The 20,362-nt window shown below is 44.2% G+C and overlaps 1 protein-coding gene across 2 annotated transcripts in view; it reads left to right on the top strand.

The window, feature by feature from the left end:
• Positions 1–20,362, top strand: part of MAMLD1 (mastermind like domain containing 1) — a 108,387-nt gene that overhangs the window by 75,474 nt on the left and 12,551 nt on the right. The window lies entirely within an intron of this gene.

The raw sequence follows: 20,362 nt of genomic DNA, 5'->3' as shown, positions 1-20,362 counted from the left end.
GGGACACCCATGACCTCTGCCAAGCCCAAGGGGCTACAACCACTGCCAGGGGCCGCCTTCTGGGCCCCTGCTTCCTGGGGCTGAGCGTGTTACCCAGTTCTTCCCTCCTGTTTCTCCTCATGGTCCTCAGAGGTAGAGGCTGTTAGCATTTCCTTTAAAGCTGAGAAAACTGAGGCACAGAGAAGTCCCCAGAGTTGCCCGCAGTCACACAGCCAGTCAGGGTGAGAGCAGGGAGTGGGGCTGCAGAGGCCACTCTCGTAACCCTGGCGGGGCCTGGTCTCTCCTGCCTGACCCTCCTCACTTCTGCCTTGTCCACCAAGCAGGTGTGATGATAGGTTGTTAGAGGAGTAAACGTGTTCATTCAGTGCACCTCAAGTACTGCCAACAGATGCTTGCTGTCACTATGACCGTCTCCTAGGCCTGAGTCTCCAGATCTGGTTCTCTTTGTGAGGCTATGTTCCTTCTCATGGCCTTTCACATTGAATTAGAGTCCTAAGAATTCAGTGCTGGTCCTGTGAGCAGGAGAAGCTGGGAGAAAGGAAGAGGTGAGTGTTTAGCATGGTCACCTGCAGGACGGACAAGAAGTCCATGCTTCTTGCTCACACCATGGTGAACTTGGCCATGCTTTACTACCACCCAAGCCAACCCTCAGAAAACACTCCTGTCCTCCTCTTTGGTGTTGACTAGCTCATCACACCTCTGTGGGTGGTAGCAGGAAGACTGGGCATTCATTTTTATCCAGACCATAGTTGCCTTAAAGAGTAGTTTCTTAATGGAATGTGAGAAAGCAACTCTCGAGTCAGCAGAAATGCCAAATCCAGTTGTTGATAGGAGAGCATTCTTATTTGCAGACTAGTCTCACTCAATTTGGGGGATTCCACTTTACCAGCTAAGTTAGTGATCCAATTTCAATGGACTGCTTGCTTGCACTGGGGGTAAAAGGTAAATGCCATCTGGTGTCAGGGCAGTGGATAAGCATGGCAGAGGCACTGGAGACAGTCGGACTGGGTTTCCAGTCCAGACACCATCACTGTGTGGACAGTGTGCCAGGAGCAGTGTCACTTAAGCCCTCTGAGCCTCAGCTGTACCTGGCCAAAGGGCTGGGCTTCATTTTGATGACCTTGGAAGATAGGAGATGCTGAACCAAGCATGCTCAAGGTGCAGCCTGGCCCACACTCTGCAGCTTGACAGGGCCAGCCCAGGCTCCCAGACTTGGGTCTCGGAGCCCTGGAATCAGATGCATTTCTAAAATCAGAAATTTAGGGACTTAAGAAAGGCAATATGCTGCGTATGCCAAATATCACACAATCCTCTGGTGGAATCTGGGGCAGCATTTTATTATTTTTGCAAAGAAATAAGAATATTTAACCAAGCCTAGGTCAAGTTTTGCTCCCAAATAAATTTTGGCACCAAATTTACAAAAACAGAATAAGCTTTCAGAGCTTTTAGCCTTGAAATTACAGATAAGGGATGTGGACCTACGATTTCTAAGGGAAGGGACTTTGGAGTCAAGACACATAGCCCTGGTTTGTTGAATTTCAATGGCCCTAAATCTCCTCACTGCATTCCCCACCCTACTCCCAAGGCTGGGTGATTTCTCTGTTTTTAACCAAAGTGAAGCAAAATGAAATTTGTTTCCATAATTGTATGCCCCTTCTCACTGAAAACTATTGAAGATGCCTTAAGGCACTGTGAAAATCGGGGTTAGGACTTCAGTTTTAGCATCAAGCCACTGGAGGATGGCACTAACATTTACTCAAAGACAAAACAGTTCTGTCCAGGAGATGGGAGTTGTGCTCTGGAAGACTCAGAGTGGCAAGAGGCAGCAGGAGCACCCTGGGTGCACATGGGCTTGCAGAGCTGGATGGGTAGCATCTCAGGGAGGAGGGATGTAGATCATGGCCAGTTGGAATAAGAACAAAATGCCTGAAATCTGATCTTGAGGCAGGCTGAGGCAACCGAGGGGAAGGGGGCAGCTGCAGAGAAATAGACCACAGAGGCCCGTGATATGGTTTGTACAGATTTTGAGAGGGGACCCAAGCCTGCCTTGGCGAAGGCTAGACAAGCCCTTGCCTGGGTCTGTTATGCTTTCTGCCTTTAACTCCAAGCTGCACATCTCTGGTGCTCAGGCAGTGGTGAGCCCCCAGAAGTGGTAGAGGCCATGGGCTCATGAGAAGAACTGCCATCCGCCCTCCTAGAGGGGCTAGGCCTGGGTTGGGGCTCGCACCTCTGTCTGAAATGGGACCTAGAGGAAGCTCTCTTGCTACCCTCACTTGTGGGTCCCTCTTGTCCTTGGAATGAGACAGTTCAGAGCCAGGAACATCATGTCCTTGACCCTTGGGTCTTGGCAGGAGGTGAACCAGGGGCTGGGCTTGAGGCCTGAATGACTGGGATCCAAATCCTGGCTCTGCCACTTCTTTGTTTGGCCTGCTCTGTCCCTTTTCTGGACCTCAGTCTCCCCATCTGTGAAATGGAGATGCTAGTATACCTATCGAATGGGGTTTCTGGGAGTGTTCAATGCAATGAGGTCAGCATGCTCGGCATGGGCCTGGCACACGATCATGCTCTGCCGACGTTAGCTCTGCTGTTGAAAGTTCTGGAAACTCAGAATACCTCTCTGGCTTCAGGGGTGGGTACTGGCTTGCAGAGGAGGGGTGGGGAGTGCCCTCCCAGTGTGGGTGTCAGAGAGGACATTTACCAGGTGGCTGCGGAGCAGCCAAGGGGTGGACACAGACTGGTGACCCCACAAAGGAGCAGAGCAGCTTCCTGAACACCCTGGCCAGTGGGGAGGGGACAGTGCTGGCCCTTCTACCTCCAAGCAGAGATGGCAGGAATGCTGGGAGCCATGCAGGGGTGACACCATCCCCACGTGGGTGCTGAGTAACAAAGGGACCACAGGATGACTTTAGGTGGGCAGAGGAGGAGTCAGAAGTGCCCGTTTCTGCCTGCACCAGCTGGGCCCCAACCCTGCCGTCTGTCGCGGCCCAGGGGCCACCTGCAGCATCTAGACGCTGAGGGCCCACTGCTGATAGGCTGACAGAATGGATGGGAAGGTGAGTAAGGGCCAGCATTGCACTGCAAACGACAATCTTTCCCTTCACCCTGTGACTGCCCACTGAAAACCAAAATTATAAAACCAGGTTAGTTAGACCAAGAGAATTCCCTACTCTTGTCAAAGTGACAGCAACTCTATATTCCACTGGAGGCAGGCGGTCAGAGAGATGGCAGCGAGTGAGTCTGCTCCTAGTCTGTATGTCGTTCATGACCCTCTAAAAGCACGTGACCACTACCTTGCCAAAATACCTGACCCCCTTGGAATCAGATGTACCAAACATTGTCGAGGAAGGGCCTATGACCTTGAGCTTGAAGTCTTTTTTTTTTCACCTTTTTCCCTTAATTCTGCCGTTTTGAGGCTAAGAGGCAGGGCAACACCCCCCGTGTTAGGAGAAAAGTTTCTCTGCATTTGTCTCTTACTAATTCTGGTGAAAAGCATCACAGATTTTGTTTCAAGGGTTAATCCTGCTGGAAAGCAAGAGGGAGGCCTCTGGGGGAAGCTTTGGGCTGCAGTGAGCAAGGAGCTGGGCATGCAAGTCAGATTTCAAAGAGCCCCTGGGTCGGAGCCGGGCCTCACCTTGCACGCACCTTCTCTACCAGAGATAAGAACATGTGACTGAATAAGCATCTTTATTTTGTATTTAAGCACGATTGTATGTACAAGCTTAGTGTTTCCTTCCTTTTTAAAAATTGGACAGCAAAGAACTGTTTAGTTTGGGTAAATGCTTTTTAACTGCTTTTGGAGGAAATAAAATTAGACACAGTGTAATATAGATTTTGATAATTTAGGGACTGACATCTCCATGTTGAACAAATTTTGTTTTAACCACTCTAGATTGCCAGGAAATGAAAGTCCATTTTGGAAAACACTCAGAATTTGGTACTACTGTTATCACAAATTGCATTGTTTTTTCAGTTTCTTTTTTGATTTCTAAATACCATTAATGGTCTTCCACCTCAAAGCACACCTCACAGGTCCTTTTATTTTAAAATTAATTAATTTATTTTAATTGGAGGCTAATTACTTTACCAATATCGTAGTGGTTTTTGCCATATTTTTGACATGAATCAGCCATGGGTGTACATGTGTTCTCCATTCTGAACCCCCCCTCCCACCTCTCACACCACCCCATCCCTCAGGGTTGTCACAGGGCACTGACTTTGAGTGCCCTGTTTCATGCATTGAACTTGGACTGGTGATCTATTTCACATATGATAATACACATGTTTCAATGCTAGTCTCTCAAATCATCCTGCCCTCGCCTTCTCCCACAGAGTCCAAAAGTCTGTTCTTTATATCTGTGTCTCTTTTGCTGTCTCACATATAGGGTCATCGTTAACCATCTTTCTAAATTCCATGTATATGCATTAATATACTGTATTGGTGTTTTACTTTTTGACTTACTTCTCTCTGAATAATAGGCTCCAGTTTCATCCACTTCATTAGAACTGATTCAAATGTGTTCTTTTTAATAGCTGAGTAATATTCCATTGTGTATGTGTACCACTGCTTTCTTATCCATTCATCTGCTGATGGACATCTAGGTTGCTTCCACATCCTGGCTATTGTAAACAGTGCTGCGATGAACATTGGGGTCCATGTGTCTCTTTGAATTCTGGTTTCCTCGGCATGTATGCCCAGCAGTGGGATTGCTGGGTCATATGGCAGTTCTATTTCCAGTTTTTTAAGGAATCTCCACACTGTTCTCCATAGTGGCTGTACTAGTGTGCATTCCTACCAACAGTGTAAGAGGGTTCCCTTTTCTCCACACCCTCTCCAGCATTTATTTATAGACTTTTTGATGGCAGCCATTCTGACCAGAGTGAGATGGTACCTCATTGTGGTTTTGATTTGCATTTCTCTGATAATGAGTGATGTTGAGCATCTTTTCATGTGTTTGTTAGCCATCTGTATGTCTTCTTTGGAGAAATGTCTGTTTATTTCTTTGGCCCATTTTTTGATTGGGTCATATATTTTTCTGGAATTGAGCTGCATGAGCTGCTTGTATATTTTTGAGATTATTTCTTTGTCAGTTGCTTCATTTGCTATTATCTTCTCCCATTCTGAAGGCTCTTTTCACCTTGCTTATAGTTTCTTTTGTTGTGCAAAAGCTTTTCAGTTTAATTAGGTCCCATTTGTTTATTTTTGCTTTTATTTCCATTACTCTGGGAGGTGGGTCATAGAGGATCTTGCTGTGATTTATGTCAGAGAGTGTTTTACCTATGTTTTCCTCTAGGAGTTTTATAGTTTCTGGTCTTACATTTAGATCTTTAATCCATTTTGAGTTTATTTTTGTGTATGGTGTTAGAAAGTGTTCTAGTTTCCTTCTTTTACAAGTGGTTGACCAGTTTTCCCAGCACCACTTGTTAAAGAGATTGCCTTTTCTCCATTGTATATTCTTGCCTCCTTTGTCAAAGATAAGGCATCCATAGGTGTGTGGATTTATCTCTGGGCTTTCTATTTTGTTCCATTGATCTATGTTTCTGTCTTTGTGCCAGTACCATACTGTCTTGATGACTGTGGCTTTGTAGGAGAGCCTGAAGTCAGGCAAGTTGATTCCTCCAGTCCCATTCTTCTTTCTCAAGATTGCTTTGGCTATTTGAGGTTTTTTGTATTTCCATACAAATTGTGAAATTATTTCTTCTATTTCTCTGAAAAATACCATTGGTAGCTTGATAGGGAGTGCATTGAATCTATAGATTGCTTTGGATAGTATACTCATTTTCACTAATTGATTCATCCAATCCATGAACAGGGTATATTTCTCTATCTATTTGTGTAATCTTTGATTTCTTTCATCAGTGTTTTATAGTTTTCTGTATATATATGTCTTTTGTTTCTTCAGGTAGATTTATTCCTAAGTATTTTATTCTCTTCATTGCAATGGTGAATGGAATTGTTTCCTTAATTTCTCTTTCTGTTTTCTCAGTGTTAGTGTATAGGAATGCAAGGGATTTCTGTGTGTTAATTTTATATGCTGCAACTTTACTGTATTCATTGGATTAGCTCTAGTAATTTTCTGGTGGTGTCTTTAGGGTTTGTTGTGTAGAGGATCATGTCATCTGCAAACAGTGAGAGTTTTACTTCTTGTTTTCCAATCTGGATTCCTTCTATTTCTTTTTCTTCTCTGATTGCTGTGGCAAAAACTTCCAAAACTATGTTGAATAGTAGTGGTGAGAGTGGTCACCCTTGTCTTATTCCTGACTTTAGGGGAAATGCTTTCAATTTTTCACCATTGAGGACAATGTTTGCTGTGGGTTTATCATATATGGCTTTTATTGTGTTGAGGTATATTCCTTCTATGCCTGCTTTCTGGAGGGTTATCATAAATGGATGTTGAATTTTGTCAAAGCTTTCTCTGCATCTATTGAGATAATCATGGTTTTTATCTTTCAATTTGTTAATGTGATGTCTATCACATTGATTGACTTGTGAATATTGAAAAATCCTTGCATCCCTGGGATAAAGTCCACTTGGTCATGATGTATGATCTTTTTAATATGTTGTTGGATTCTGTTTGCTAGAATATTGTTGAGGATTTTTGCATCTATGTTCATCAGTGATATTGGCCTGTAGTTTTCTTTTTTTGTGGCATCTTTGTCTGGTTTTGGTATTAGGGTCATGGTGGCCTCATGGAATGAATTTGGCAGTTTATCTTCCCCTGCAATTTTCTGGAAGAGTTTGAGTAAGATAGGTATTAACTCTTCTCTAAATTTTTGGTAGAATTCACCTGTGAAGCCATCTGGTCCTGGGCTTTTTGTTTGCTGAAAGATTTCTGATTACAGTTTCGATTTCCGTGCTTGTGATGGGTCTGTTAAGATTTTTTATTTCTTCCTGATTCAGTTTTGGAAAGTTATACTTTTCTAAGAATTTGTCCATTTCTTACAAGTTGTCCATTTTATTGGCATATAGTTGCTGATAGTAGTCTTTTATGATCCTTTATATTTTTGTGTTGTCTGTTGTGATTTCTCCCCATTTTCATTTCTAATTTTGTTGATTTGATTCTTCTCCCTTTTTATCTTGATGAGTCTGGCTACTGGTTTGTCTATTTTATTTATCTTCCCAAAGTACTAGCTTTTAGTTTTGTTGATTTTTGCTATAGTCTATTTTGTTTCTTTTTCATTTATTTCTGCCCTAATTTTTATGATTTCTTTTCCTTCTGCTAATCCTGGGGTTCTTCATTTCTTCTTTTTCTAGTTGCTTTAGGTATAAAATTCAGTTATTTATTTGATTTTTCTCTTGTTTCTTGAGGTAAGCTTGTATTGCTATGAACCTTCCCCTTAGCACTGCTTTTACTGAATCCCATAGGTTTAGGTTGTTGTGTTTTCATTAGTTTCTATGCATATTTTGATTTCCTTTTTGATTTCTTCTGTGATTTGTTGGTTATTCAGCAGCATGTTGTTTAGCCTCCATATGTTTGTATTTTTAGTAGTTTTTTTTCCCTGTAGTTGACATCTAATCTTACTGCATTTTGATCAGAAAAGATGCTTGGAATGATTTCAATTTTTTTGAATTTACCAAGGCTAGATTATATGGCCCAGGATGTGATCCGTCCTGGAGAAGGTTCCATGTGCACTTGAGAAAAAGGTGAAATTCTTTGTTTTGGAGCGAAATGCCCTATAGATATCAATTAGGTATAACTGGTCCATTGTATCATTTAAAGTTTGTGTTTCCTTGCTAATTTTCTGTTTAGTTGATCTATCCATAGGTGTGAGTGGGGTATTAAAGTCTCCCACTATTATTGTGTTACTGGTAATTTCCCCTTTCATACTTGTTAGCATTTACCTTACATATGGCAGTGCTCCTATGTTGGGTGCATATATATTATAACTGTTATATCTTCTTGGATTGATCATTATGTAGTGTCCTTCTTTGTCTCTTTTCATGGCCTTTATTTCAAAGTCTATTTTAGGTGATATGAGTATTGCTACTCCTGCTTTCTTTTGGTCTCCATTTGCATGAAATATCTTTTAAGTCTGTATGTGTCCCTCGGTTTGAGGTGGGTCTCTTGTAGACAGCATATATAGGGGTCTTGTTTTTTTATCCATTCAGCCAGTCTTTGTCTTTTGGTTAGGGTATTCAACCCATTTACGTTTAAGGTAATTATTGATAAGTATGATCCCATTGCCAAAAGCAGAAGTTTTAAATGTGTTGCCTATCAAGTGCTAACCTTTTAAACATCAAGCTTCTTTTCTCTGGGAACCTGGAGAATGAGTGAGACGTCACGTTGCAATGAGGCATCATTACATTTTGCCCCTGGAGTAATCATTACTCAGTGAGGTCAACACCAGAATTTACAGGAATGCAAACTGCACCCCCCTTCCAGTTCTGATGCCTCTTTAATGGCGCTCATTAGCCTTAGTTTTTAATTGCTTAACAGTTGACTCATGAAAGCTAGAAAGGCAACAATATTCAGAAACCTCCTGTGATGTTGCTGTTTGGCTTTTTGTTTGTTCATTTTCTCTTAACATACCTGAAAAGAAGTGAACTCAACTGAAGTCAGAGTCCCCCAAATGAGGTGTTTTAAAAGTGAAGTATATAATTTTTTAATACTAAGTTTCATTGAAATACCTGTGTATTTGTCACTGTAGAGCAAGGAAAGGAATCTGATTTCAGTTTTAAAAGAGTCATAAAGAGGACAGAAAGAAATCATTGGGTTGTCTTCTTTTAAACTGTAACTCCTTATGAATTCTATTAATACAAACCCAAAATATAGACCACCTCACAGAAAGGCCGTCCACTTCCACACCTAAAACGGATTTGAAAGTGAAGTGGTCAGCTACTGTTATGACCAAAAATGAAAAGTTTGCAAAATAGAAAAACTATCTAGGGCAGATGGCGAGTCACAGTGGATTGGCCCCCCTCAGCTGTTGCTGAGGGCAGGATGGCACCAGAGGAGCATTGTGGGTCAGAGGTGTGACCCAGCGGGTGAGCAAAGGATGTGCCTAAGGGGCTCTGCTGCATCACTGTCCCTCCTTCCTGTGCCCTCCCCAGCTTCCCTCTCTCAAATCCATTAATGGCCCCATAGCCATTAATAGCTGTTTCCATCGCCCCAGCTTTATGGAAACCTCTCCTGAGTCTGTTTGTACTTTGAGCCTCTTCTGTCCTTTGAGAGTTGTCAAATCCCACAACCTGGGCCCACGGGGCAAAGAGATGTTGTGTGTATGCTCCAGCCTGGAAGCTTTGAGTGTGAAGGGCACCAGATGGCAGAACACTGCCTGCAGTGAACCCAGCCTGCCCCTGCCCCACCCCACCCCCAGAGAAAGAGTTTCTGCTGTTCCAAAGGAGTCAGTCAGAAAAGTTTAGGTTTTGATTTGATCTTGAGAATTATGCCCACAATGACAAGCACTGCTTTGTTGTTGGATGTGGGCTTCTCTTGTTAGCCCCTCCCTTCCAAAGCAGTGAGGTTATTGAAAGCTAAAAGCAATATAAAGGTCCAAAGATATCACATCTCCACCCCAGGCCCACACGCATGGCAGTCCTGGGCACCCATGCAGTGCCCTGAGCAGTCTTCCTTAGTTCCTGACTCCCAATGGAATAATAGCTTCTAAGACTGAGGGTGGCATATCTCCATTTCTTCCATCCTTTGGTCCTCTCCCAATGTTAACTGAGTTTTGTGTTAGATTAGAAATTGGACCATGGCTCACACACAGCTGATAGACCTTGACTCAGTGATGGAATGCTAGATGCACAGGAAAAAAGGAAGTGGGCTGTCCAAGAGATGCTCACAAAGGCCTGAGAGATGCATAACCGTACATCAGAAATTACTCCAACGCTTGCTTTGCTTTGGAGCTTTGGAGTTGAAGCTAAACATGCAGGTTCTGTCTGACCTTTTCCTCCTGTTGCATGCTACCATATTTGACCAGTTTTGAGCAGAGTTGTGGAGACCCAGAGTTCTCTACAGGTTCATATCTGGGTAGCATGTGAAGACTATTTGCCAAGCCAGCCAATTCAGAAGGCCAGTAGATGAATGGCAAATACTCCTTATTTGCCATTTTGAGTAATGATCATTTATTTCCATGTGACAAGGCTTTGGAAAGTTTGGGAGGTCCCCAACCTTCCTTGAGTGGGAATAAGTAGGGGCAACTCCATGACATTTCCCTCTACCAGGCAACACTTTCAAAGCTGAGTGCTCAAAAATGCTAACAGGCAAAGCTCTCAAATAGCGCTTTCTGGTTTCATGTTGTCAAAAACAAAATCTTGACACCCATTAGGGTGGCTATTATATCCTTTGTGGAAATGATCTTAGTGGGTTTTTGTTTTGATTTCTTTTTGTCATTTGACAGCTATATTGTTAGCTTCTTTTATTTTCTTGATTCACTTTTTATTTATAAGTGTCTTCCTTAGTAGAATAATTACATCACAGAAATTCCTTCCTGTCACCCTCCAGAAAGATTTCCTGATCCCCACTCTTGCTGTATTTAGCTGTTAGAGTTTGGGATTGGTACAGATCAGAGAAGCAGAACCAGGTGGAAAAGGGCAGCCTCTGGCAATGGCCTTGACCCTGTCGATTCCCTCAAAACTCATAGAGATCCAGCATCTTACAGATCTGCTCTGCCTGGCTCTTTCTTCTGCCACCAATGGTCAGTATCACTCTTTCGAGCTCTGTAGTTACCCCACCAATCATATTGGACCAGGGACTAAGAAAGAGAATGAACCCTCCTCCTAGAGCCATCAGCATCCAAGTCAACAACACCTCTTACAGGCTTTTAATTTTTTGTGTATGGCTATTACCTCTGAAATCAAAGTTCGACTTTCTGGTATGTTCTTGGACTTTTTAAGGGATTTAAAAATTTAGTAGTTCAGTGCCAATAATTGCTTTTAGGATGTAGCACTGCTTATTTACTATAGATGAATTCCAGTTTAGATTGTCAATTATTTTCATCACAGAAACCCACAATGTACAATACATATTCGAGTTTGCATCAGAATTGATTTTGATCCAGGAATTCTTAATGTTGTTAAGATAGATTATTGCTACTAAAATGTAGGTCACATGCAACTAATGCAAAATAAAGTATTTAAAAGCTTGAGTACCACACTTGAGATGTGAGTGAAGCACCCAAGATTGCAATTTTGGGATCTGCATTCAGTGTGTTTGCTGGATCATGTTGTACAGACAGCTGAGGGATGCTGGAATTTTCTTTAGATGAACTGGTCTGTGGATAAAGAAAGATGACACAAGGCTGAGTCGGGTTCCACAGGCTTCGTTGTTAGAGATGAGCTGTCCCCCAGGGCATAATGCAGACCTTGTGAAGGGCAGAGGGGCCAAGCTAGTGCTTAGAATATACTGAGTCGCAAGTCACAGGAAATGATAAAGGGACCTGACTGAGTCCTATAAGTGCAAGTCCAGCACTTGGGCAGACTTCAGTAGTGTCCCCAGAGATGCTGTTTCCTGCCTGCTGCCTCTCTGGCCTTCTGGAGCATTGGCTTCGTCCTGAGGCCAGCTCCCCCTTGTGGGCACACAGGTAGCCCTCAGCAAGTCCAGGAGCTACAAGCTCCCTCCTGCCCTCTTCCCGGGGAGCATAAGAGAGAGTTGCTTCTAGAAGCCTTGTCAGAAGAGCACAGAAGCATCTTTCCCAGAAAGTCCCTGGTACGTCAGGCACAGTGGCCTGTATTGGTCCCATATCCACTATGCTGCTTCTTCGTGTAAGTGGCTCTCAATGGCTCTCCAACCCTGGATGGAGCCATATTCCCAAAGCCCTCGTTCAGTGTAGGGCAAGTGAGGCTGCCTGAAGGGATACTGCAGAGAATAGGAGGACTAGGTGCTGGCCAAGTCACTGTATTTATACCCCACCTCCTTCCCTTACATGTGCCTCCTGAAATGCTCCGTCCTCCTGAAAACCTATGTTCTTCCTCCCCAAAGGGATTCAGTTTGGTCAGAGTGTAGCTTCTCGTGTTCCTGGGAACCCTGGCCATAACACTCACTTTGGCAAAGAAAGAGCAGAGGTATAGGAAAGGGGGAAAAAAAAAACACAGTTCCCGTGTGGAAAGGGGGAGTTGGAAAGCAGCACATGGGAGTCACTGGCCCAGCATCCACATCACATCACACTGGATAGAGTTAGCAAGGCTGGACCTCGGCTCAAGGGATTCTTGTTTCTCTGGCCCTCAGTCTCCTCTTCTGTTACTGAGAGGGTTGGATTGAAGCAGTAGTTCTTTCTTGAGTGTCCTGGAGGGTTTGTGATAGTACGAAGTCCTGGGCTCTGATTCGTTAGGTCTGAGTGGGACCCAGAAGTATACATTTCTATCAGGTTGCCAGAGGCTGCTATTGCTGCTACTGCCCCAAGGACCCCCCACTTTGAGAACCTTTGGTGTAGATGAGTCCCACAGGCCCTTCTCATTCTGACATGAAACAAACACACTGATAGAGAGGCCTCAGCATCCCTAGCAACTGCAGCCAAAGCTTTCACACTCCTCCTGCCTGCACTCTAGGAAACCTGGTACCTGGGAACTAGCTATCTCCTTCCCAGGCACCCTGGGCCTCCTTTCTCCTGACAGCAGCCCACCTCCCCTTTTTCCCATGCCCAGAGTTTGGAGATAAGCATTTGGGGGAAGGTGGTGGAAACCCCTGCAGCTCACAGCATGCCCCACCCAGCAGGGCCTAGAGAGCCAGTCTGAGTGAAGCCCCACATTTTCCCTCTGCTGTGGTGTGTAAATCTAGTGAGACCTTGGGATGCCTGGCCCCAAGGAATACCTTAGTCTTTTGACTCCTAGCTCAGACTCTGGGCTCATGAACTCTGTATCGTGAAGCAAGCAGGTGGCTCCAAATCAGGGAATGAAATGAGAACTTCATATATTCTTTATCCCCAATGTTTTAATTCTCTATTATTGAATATAAATTTATAATGAAATTAAACCAAACCCACAATTTCTTTATTTAGAGAAGGCAGATTATTTATTACAGATGAAGTGTACAAACTTGACTAGAAATACACCCTGCAGATGTTGACTTTGAAGACTGTGCTTATATTTGATGTCACTGATGAATCCATTCTCCTCCTATGAGCACACATGAAAAAGGATATCTGGGGACTTCCCTGGTGGTCCAGTGGTTAAGAATTCACCTTGAGATACAGGAGATGCAGATTCCATCCCTGGTCAGGAAACTAGGATCCGACATATCTTGGTGCAACTAAGCCCTCGTGTCATAACTGGAGAGCCCACACACAGCAATGAAGACCCAGGGCAGCTCCCCAAAAAGGGTATCTGTCTGTCCAGGCATAGTAGTAGATTATGCTTGTGGTTACCTTTTTGATTCCCAGAGGTAGCTGCAAAGAGACAGAATAGGTCAGAAGAAAACAGAAGGTGAGGCCTTCAGTTAAAGGAAAGCAGAGAAGGATGCCCCCTCCCCAGGCCAGTAGGAAAGGAAGAAAACCCGATAGGTTGCTGTGCAATAGGGACAGCAGGAAGGCTGACTTGTCATTTGAATACCTACTTGTGTATCTATATGGTCAAAATCTTGGGGGAAAGAAGGCAGAGACCAAATCATGAACCCTGGAATGGTTGGCATTCCTGGCAAGAATTCACCAGGCTACCCCCAAAGTGTGCTGAACTGGGTCCTCATGGTATTGACCCTGTCCTCTTCAATGGTGACTAGAACATCTCTGGAAAGATCTGGGGTTGGCAGCAGAAAAAAAAGACCTAAATTCCAAAGCAACTTTTTTAACCTCTAAATGTTGATACCTTTACACGAACTTGAGTTTTTTCCTTGACATAACACCATATTTTTTATTTACATGAGTCCTGGGGGTTTTTTGTTGCTTGATTTAAAATCTATACGATACATACAAATCTTTGATGGGAGCTTTGCCTTTTTTCAATATGTTTTAAGATCTTTTGATTACAAGAATAATATATTCTCTTTGTAGTAAACTTGGAAAATGCAGAAAAGTGCAGCAACAACACAAACCCCATGAGATAGCAAAATATATAAAGGGACTTCCCTGTAGCTCAGATGGTAAAGAATCTGCCTGTAATGCAGGACACCCAGGTTCGATCCCTGAGTCAGGAAGATCCCCTGGAGAAGGAAATGGCAGCCTACTCCAGTATTCTTGCCTGGAGAATCCCATGGACAGAGGAGCCTGGCGGGCTACAGTCTATGGGGTCGCAAAGAGTCGGACACAACTAAGTGACTAACACATACACCATAAATATAAAAGATATAAATAAGCCAGGGATAACCATTGCTAGCATGCTAAAATACAGTAGCTCATTATTTTTTTTCTATGCCAAAATATATATATTTCACCTGACTGACATCAAGCTGCATATGTAACTTTTTCCTTTTATTGTGAAACATGGCATAGATACAGAAAAGTATGCAAGGCCTAGATGAACAGTTGAAAGAAAAAGTGTGGTCAAAGCTAGGTTTTTCCAGTAGTTATGTACATACATGAGAGTTGGACCACAAAGAAGTCTGAGCGCCAAAGAATTGATGCTTTCAAACTGTGGCACTGGAGAAGACTCTTGAGAGTCTCTTGGACGGTAAGGACATCAAACCAGTCATTCCTAAAGGAAATCAACCCTGAGTATTCATTGGAAAGACTGATGCTGAAGCTGAAGCCCCAGTCCTTTGGCCACCTGATGCTAAGAGCCAACTCACTGGAAGAGGCTCTGATGCTGGGAAAGATTGAGGGCAGGAGGAGAAGGGAATGACAAAGGTTGAGATGGTTAGATAGCATCACCAACTCAATAGACAGGAATTTGAGCAAGCTCCGGGAGATAGTGAAGGACAGGGAAGCCTGGCATGCTGCAGTCCACGGGGTTACCATGAATCTGACACTACTTAGTGACTGAAGAGCAACAATAAAGTGAAAACTTGTGTCACCACTGGTTAGGCCGAGGAATGGAACTTTGTCAACCCCCTAGTAGACCCCATGTGTGCCCCTTCACTATCGTGCTTCCAATGTTCTCTTGCTTTTCTATTTGTTTCACTATGTATTACTTAATTCTTCAACAAGCAGTCAGGTTTTTTTGAAGAACCAAGTGGCAAGCACAGTCTAGGTGCACAGGCAGCAAAGGGTCCTAGTGTCACTATTCAACAGAGGCTTCCAGAAAAGCAGCTGCTCCTCTCTTAGGGAAGTCAGTGACTGAAGGCACAATGGATCTGAGTGTGGGTAGAGCCCACCGCCATCAGGACCCCTGATAGGCAGAAGAAATATAGCCTGAGGGGTTGGGGTGCTGTCTTGCTTTGCTTTGCTTGCCACAGCCTACCTCCAGGCACTGTAGTTTCCAGGTGGAGGTCAATACAATGCCTCTCTGGGGTGAAGTGACAGTCCTTAGCTAATCCAAGTAGCAGGATATGGAAGGCAGAGCAAGGAATTCAGCAACAAATGGTCAAGCCAGACCTCCACCAGTGTGGAGGAGAGGCAGATACCCAGGGATGTGGAGGCGGGGCGGTCATCCAGGCATCTACCCTACTATATGGGCCACACGTGTCCACTTCATCTGCCAGTGCTGGAGACCACCTGGGGCTGCTGTTCCGAGCCTGCTGAACATCCTGCTGTTTAGACCAAGCTGCTTTTTCACTTTCCCTCTGCCAGCCTGTGATTCAGCTTCCCTGGGGCTGTGGAGTTAGTGAACCCTGGTCTAGCTACTTTAGAGCTTGGGAAAGGCTGCTGCTGCTATGTCTCCTGAAGCATTCACCTTATTCTTGCAGGCTTGTATCTTTAAAAACCACACCAAACCAAACTCTCATGGCACTTTTAGTGGGGCTTCGTAAGGGAGTGAATTTAGATGCATGCATTAGATCTGCTGTCTCAATCCGGAAGGCTCCAGAGGATATCCTGCCGCTCCCTTCCTCAGTTGCCTGAATATGGTGGTTAGTTGGAGGGCTTCTTTGGAACCCCATGGCCTGGCAACACTCCTTACTATAGCCAATGGGGAGACACTGGGGGGCAGGGGGGGAGGATTCAGTGTGCATAAGCATAAGGGTTATGCTTTGGACATTGCATTCTTTACTATTTGTAATTAAGAGTTCTTATTTTGGAGCAGGTCAGACCCAGATTCAGCTTTCAGCTCTGACTTGGACTTTGAGCAAGTTACTTTGCTCCCTGAACCTTCTTTTCCTCAACTAGAAGATGAACATAATAATGGTACCCATCGTCCAGGGTTGCCATGGGGATTAAGTGAGAGAAAAACTGTACAGGGTTTCACTCAGTGCCTGGTGCATTGCCTGTATTCATATGTGGTAGCTGTTAACCATCATCACCCTCATCATCATGAGACAATAGGAACCTTCCAGAAGCTGTCAGAGCCTGGCTTGCAGAGGCTCTGCCCTCTGGAGAGTTTTGGTACCCTTTGACCCAGTCCCTGATGTTTCTCATAGCAGTGCTCTTGACCTCACTTTGCTCCTAGGGTGACTCCCATTGGCCCACATAGCCTGACCAAACAAACACAGTATTCCTCCTCCATTACCCATTGTTACTACCGACAGGCACGGTTCTGGTCATCTCTTAGAACTGCCCCCATAGAAAACAGCGAGCCTAAGTGTCAGAGTGTATTGTAGACCTGCTCTGTGTCTGGCACTGTGGGAGACACAGAGGAGTACCCACTTTCTACCCCAGGGAGTTAAGAGGTCACAGGCTTATTTATTGAAATTAATGTTGTGTGTATTAGGGGAGGTGTAGAGATGCTTATGGAAAATCCCATGGATGGAGGAGCCTGGTAGGCTGTGGTCCATGGGGTCACTAAGAGTCAGACACGACTGAGCGACTTCACTTTCACTTTTCACTTTCACACATTGGAGAAGGAAATGGCAACCCACTCCAGTGTTCTTCCCTGGAGAATCCCAGGGACGGGGGAGCCTGGTGGGCTGCCGTCTATGGGATCACAAAGAGTCGGACACGACTAAAGTGACTTAGCAGCAGCAGCAGCAGAGATGCTTATTCCTTCATTCCTTGATTGATTTAAACATTATTGACTTTACCTTTTCCTCTTCTTGAGTTATTTCTCTTTCTTAGGCAAAATAGTGGGCTTCCTGGGTAGCTAAAATGGTAAAGAAAGTGAAAGTCGCTCAGTCGCATCCAACTCTTTGCGACCCCATGGACTGAATTCCCCAGGCCAGAACACTGGAGTGGGTAGCCTTTCCCTTCTCCAGGAGATCTTCCCAACCCAGGAATGGAGCTGGGGTCTCCTGCATTGCAGGCAGATTCTTTACCAACTGAGCTATCAGGGAAACCCTAAATGGTCAAGAATCTGCCTGCAATGTGGGAGACCTGGGTCCAGTCCTGGGTCAGTAAGATCCCCTGGAAAAGGTTGTGGCAACCCACTCCACTATTCTTGCTTGGAAAATTCCATGGACAGAGGAGCCTGGCAGGCTACAGTTCATGGGATCACAGAGTCGGACACAACTGAGCAACTAACACACAGGCAAAATAGCAGTTTACCAGTTGAACTTACTGGTTAATTTCCCAAGTCTGAATACTTGATTGACTAAGGAAGGGAACTTGATTTTGAACCCCATCCATTTTAGCCAATCCTAGATCCAGCAAATAGATAGGATTGGTGCTACCCTAGAGTTTTTTGCAGAATCTCTCAAGTGAACTTCACACTCCCTGTACCACATGTATCAAAACAGAAATCTCTCAACCTGGAGTTCTCATTTCTTGGTACAGTTATTATAAAAAGAAAAGAACACCAACACAGCAGCCTACCCAGTGGCCCTTGCACAGCTATGGAACCGTAGCAGCCCTCCAGAATCTTCTTCCTGCGGGTCTACTTATATATCGAATTAGGAAAAGTTCCAGTTGGGCAATTTGAGCAAGCAAAACTCAGGGTCTGTCCTCTGTAGTGTGACATGGTCTGAGTTCTAGGCCACACCGTGGCACTTACTAACGAGTGACCTCAATTGAGCTAGTTGATTAACCTCTTTGTGCCTCAGTTTCCTCATCTTTACCATGGGATCATAAGAGTGCCTCCCCCTTCAGATTGTTCTAAGAATTAATTTATTGAAATGACTCCAAGAAAGGGCTGAACCCAGTTCCTTAGATTCAGTGCTCAACAAATCTTTCTAATATTATCATCATTGAAATTTATTATTGTTGTTAGTCTATTTTACCAAAAGATAGGAAAAGTGACAGCTCTGCTGAGCTATTGATCAGACCTAGAGCTTGTTCGGTTCTAGGAGGAGTGGATCAAGATGGTGGAATAGAAGGACCTGGAGCTCACCTCCTCCCACACATCCAGGCTAGCCCATGTAAAACTCGTAGGACAGTGCCTGGAATATTGTAAAAGTGCTTGATACATGGCGGAAGTGTTATTGTTAATTAAGATCATCACTAACTAACCTTCAGAGAATATAACATGCAGACACTGCATGTGTGTTAACTCCATGAAGTCTCATAACCCCCACCACTCTATGAATGATGCATGTCTATGACTTCCCCTTTACAGATAAGAATATGAAGGCACAGAAAGGTTAAGCAGCCTCCCCACAATTACATAGCTAAGAAGTGTTCCATCTGTGAGTCAAGCCCAGGCCAGACCCTCTTTCTCCAGAACCTGCACTCTTAGCCAGTACACCAAAGAGCTATACTCTCCATAGTGTTGTCAGCATTCACATGTGGCTCTTTAAATTTTGATTATTTAAAAGTAAATTTAATTAAGAATTCAGTTCTTCATTTGGACCTGACACACTTGAAGCGCTCTTGTACATGTGGCCAGTGGATACCATATGGAAGAGCACATTCTCTTCCTTCTGGGAGGCTGAGAACCATCTCAGCATTCTGTGGGACATGCTGCTTGTTGAACTTCTGGGATTCTATTCCTTACAGAATCTCAGGCTAGAGTTCTAAAACTTCTTGTAGTGTTATCAATAGATACATTCTTGTAATACAGTGAAATCCCATTTGCATTTGGCCAAGTAGTGTAATGGCAAGTAAGAAGCCAAGAAGTCTGACTCACATTACCCTTTTCCTGGTTTCCCAAAGCATTGCTTCATATTTACAAAGTTGTCTTCTGTCACTTCTCTTTGACATGTAGGGACAGTCACCAGTTTGCTCAAAGATCCAGCTTCTTCCACAGGTTTGCCTTGCCCTCTTTGGGCTGTCTGGATGGCATTTAGTACCCTAGCATATTCATCTCAGTGTTGACTTAACTGGCATCTTGACCTCTGAGAGTCTCTAGCACATGCACAAAGTCTCCAGTTCCTCCTGAGCTCTTCTCTGTTCGCCTGTTACATGGTCAGTAAAGAAATGGAGGAGTTCAGGATTTGTTGCCCAAACTTTCAGAATGAGTAAGTCTAAAAATCTACAAGCTCCTAGAAGCCACTGGAATTACAGTAAACAACTATAACCTTGCGAATGCACATGCACATGCACCTCTTTCAGACCTCCATGGCAAAGACTGGGGCCAATATCTAATCTAGTTAGTAATAAAGCCAGAGCAGTCATCTGCTTCTTGGAGAGCATCCTGAGTATCTATGGGGGTTAGTCATAATCTGAGCTCCTCATACCAAGGCCTATTTGCACTATGGTGAGGTCACAGAATAGCCAACAACATGGAGTTACTCCAGTGTGGATGAAAGACACCCAGCTGCTTCTCTCCATGTGCAGAGAAGGAGCGCTGTTCTCCCAAACACAGCAGATGCTTGGGTTTTAGTCACTCTGTAAATCAAATCCAGGTCTGTACCCACCTTGTCATTGTGTGTCCTGGGTAAACCTATCTCCACTTCCTTGTCTTTTAAACTAAGGACAGGCTCAAATACATGTGTATGTGCACAGTTAGTCCAATAAATATGTTAACAGATGTAATTTCCACAATGTGATTATGTTTTCTGTTCTGCTGATGGGTTTTATTTAACCCAACAGCATTGAAAAGGGATGAGTTGATGTGCTTAAAATGAGAGTCAAGGCTCAGTTTATCATTAATGATCATCCCAAAAAGAAGCTAGCACAGCCTTCACCAGATTATCATTTCCCAAGTGCCTGGGACATCATGCCAAACTCATAAGAGAGTCAAGTTGGTTGGATTTTCCAAATATTTGTTGAACCCTTTGCCTATGTCAGGCACTGTCTGGGCACCAGAGGGATTTAATTTTGATAAAGACTTGGCACAACAAGGATGTTCAGTCAGTCAGAGGTGTTCAGCCATAGGCGCTGGACCAAAAAGTGTTAGTTGCTCAGTCCTGTTTGACATCGTGCGACCCCATGAACTGTAGCCCACCAGGCTCCTTGTCCATGGGGATTCTCCAGGCAAGATTACCAGAGTGGGTCGCCATTTCCTTCTCCAAAGGAGAGGCAGAATTCTCAGAGTGGCTCTCCAAAGACATGCAGGACCCCTAAGGACCATGAGCACAGAGGGCTGAAC

The sequence above is a fragment of the Cervus canadensis genome, chromosome X (genome assembly GCF_019320065.1).
Source record: "Cervus canadensis isolate Bull #8, Minnesota chromosome X, ASM1932006v1, whole genome shotgun sequence".
Lineage (NCBI taxonomy): Eukaryota > Metazoa > Chordata > Mammalia > Artiodactyla > Cervidae > Cervus > Cervus canadensis.
This window is presented reverse-complemented; position numbering and strand designations above follow the sequence as displayed.